This window comes from Salminus brasiliensis, chromosome 13 (assembly GCF_030463535.1).
Source record: "Salminus brasiliensis chromosome 13, fSalBra1.hap2, whole genome shotgun sequence".
NCBI lineage: Eukaryota > Metazoa > Chordata > Actinopteri > Characiformes > Bryconidae > Salminus > Salminus brasiliensis.
In genome coordinates, this window is record NC_132890.1 from 13,499,817 (window position 1) to 13,502,316 (window position 2,500).

At 46.2% G+C, this 2,500-nt stretch overlaps 2 non-coding genes across 2 annotated transcripts; both read left to right on the forward strand.

Annotated features, from left to right (window-relative positions):
* The first annotated feature begins 269 nt into the window (after positions 1-269).
* Positions 270-388, forward strand: LOC140575807 (5S ribosomal RNA). Its single transcript, XR_011981067.1, has one exon. It is a non-coding gene; the product is annotated as a 5S ribosomal RNA (ribosomal RNA).
* A 1,389-nt stretch (positions 389-1,777) lies between these two features.
* LOC140576187 (5S ribosomal RNA) lies at positions 1,778-1,896 on the forward strand. The gene has a single exon (XR_011981414.1). It is a non-coding gene; the product is annotated as a 5S ribosomal RNA (ribosomal RNA).
* Positions 1,897-2,500: the final 604 nt, after the last annotated feature.

The window sequence follows — 2,500 nt, forward strand, 5'->3', positions numbered from 1 at the left end:
AAGGCCGAGTCTGGCGGCCGGCGTTAGCCTTTGTTGCTGAATGTTCAAGTGTCAGCCAAAAGAGCAAGTTTTGTTGTTTTATTTTTTTTGTGAAAAGAGAAGGAGGACAGGAGAGAGCAATGAAATGTGTGATTGGTTTGAATGAGCTTGGTGGGGTTGCTTTGGAAGTAAGAAAGGAGGGCGAGTAAATGTGTGTCCCCTGTAGTGTGGAAAAGGCAGCCGTCTTTTGCCGCATGCTTATAAATAGGCTGAGTGGAAGCAGTGCTCTCGCTTACGGCCATACCACCCTGAGCACGCCCGATCTCGTCTGATCTCGGAAGCTAAGCAGGGTCGGGCCTGGTTAGTACTTGGATGGGAGACAGCCTGGGAATACCAGGTGCTGTAAGCTTTTGCCATCCTCAAGCACTTACATGCACATTCTTTCACTTGCTTTTCTTACTTTTACTCCATCTTACTTTACGCTTTCACAAATCTACAACGCATTACCCTTTCTTTTACATGTACGTCCTTGTGTTACATTTCATACGGCCTTTGGAGTCTTCAGAGTCGAAACATTTCAGCGTCAGATGCCGTTTAAGCCCACCTGCATGGCCTGCCATGGGATGGAAACCAATCAGTTGCAGTTTGGCTTAATTATAGCCAGTTGCTCTCAAAACAAAACACTGGAAAATATTCAACAAGAACTCTGTGGAGGGAATGCTGTGGATAAAAGTAACCCAAGCCTGCCAGTAGGGGTCAGTGTACGTTTGAGGAAACTGACAACATGGGGGGGAAAGTCTGTTACAGGATGTCAACGCAGAGCAGAACTACAACCAATCACAGTTGCAGCTCATGGGTGGGACAAGCCCAATATTTGCTGTTAAAAACAAACAAACAAACAAAAAAACACCTGCTAATTTAGATCACTTACTTAGGTCACATTAAAGCAACACATCACAAAAGGGAGTGAGCCGTGGGGCAATAACAGCACCGTTTCGTCACAGCCGTGATGTTTATTTCACCGTTACACGCAACCTCAAGTCATGGGCCGCCATTCATGGGTCCCCGTTCTCGTTTCGGGGGGCTGATTTCCAGTTGTATTGAGTTTTTTTAAAATTCTCCTCCCAGACCTGCCTGCATCTACAACAGTTGTTCTTTTGTCCCCCTAAAGCTTCACAGAGCTCTTTGAACTTGACATGGCGACGCCACTTCCCTAAGTCAAAAGGCTGGCTGGCCCACTCAGCCCGAGCCTGCTTCACCGGCATCCCTGCGACTCGCAACTCACCTCAGAGCGATGCTTCGCCCGGCGTGCTAGCGTGAGCTTTTTTCTTTTTTTTTTTTTGCCCGGCTTCCATATTGGTAGGAAGTAGCCTCTGCATTTATCCCATATTCCTGTTGTACCTTAGTATGTGGAATTTAGGGGTGTAAATAAAAGGAGCCAAGACAGTTGAGAAAGATTTGTGATTTTGTAATTGTCCCGTTTCACAAGCCCATTCGACTCATGTGGCTTATGTGACTTTTATGTTGACAAGGCCGAGTCTGGCGGCCGGCGTTAGCCTTTGTTGCTGAATGTTCAAGTGTCAGCCAAAAGAGCAAGTTTTGTTGTTTTATTTTTTTTGTGAAAAGAGAAGGAGGACAGGAGAGAGCAATGAAATGTGTGATTGGTTTGAATGAGCTTGGTGGGGTTGCTTTGGAAGTAAGAAAGGAGGGCGAGTAAATGTGTGTCCCCTGTAGTGTGGAAAAGGCAGCCGTCTTTTGCCGCATGCTTATAAATAGGCTGAGTGGAAGCAGTGCTCTCGCTTACGGCCATACCACCCTGAGCACGCCCGATCTCGTCTGATCTCGGAAGCTAAGCAGGGTCGGGCCTGGTTAGTACTTGGATGGGAGACCGCCTGGGAATACCAGGTGCTGTAAGCTTTTGCCATCCTCAAGCACTTACATGCACATTCTTTCACTTGCTTTTCTTACTTTTACTCCATCTTACTTTACGCTTTCACAAATCTACAACGCATTACCCTTTCTTTTACATGTACGTCCTTGTGTTACATTTCATACGGCCTTTGGAGTCTTCAGAGTCGAAACATTTCAGCGTCAGATGCCGTTTAAGCCCACCTGCATGGCCTGCCATGGGATGGAAACCAATCAGTTGCAGTTTGGCTTAATTATAGCCAGTTGCTCTCAAAACAAAACACTGTAAAATATTCAACAAGAACTCTGTGGAGGGAATGCTGTGGATAAAAGTAACCCAAGCCTGCCAGTAGGGGTCAGTGTACGTTTGAGGAAACTGACAACATGGGGGGGAAAGTCTGTTACAGGATGTCAACGCAGAGCAGAACTACAACCAATCACAGTTGCAGCTCATGGGTGGGACAAGCCCAATATTTGCTGTTAAAAACAAACAAACAAACAAAAAAACACCTGCTAATTTAGATCACTTACTTAGGTCACATTAAAGCAACACATCACGAAAGGGAGTGAGCCGTGGGGCAATAACAGCACCGTTTCGTCACAGCCGTGATGT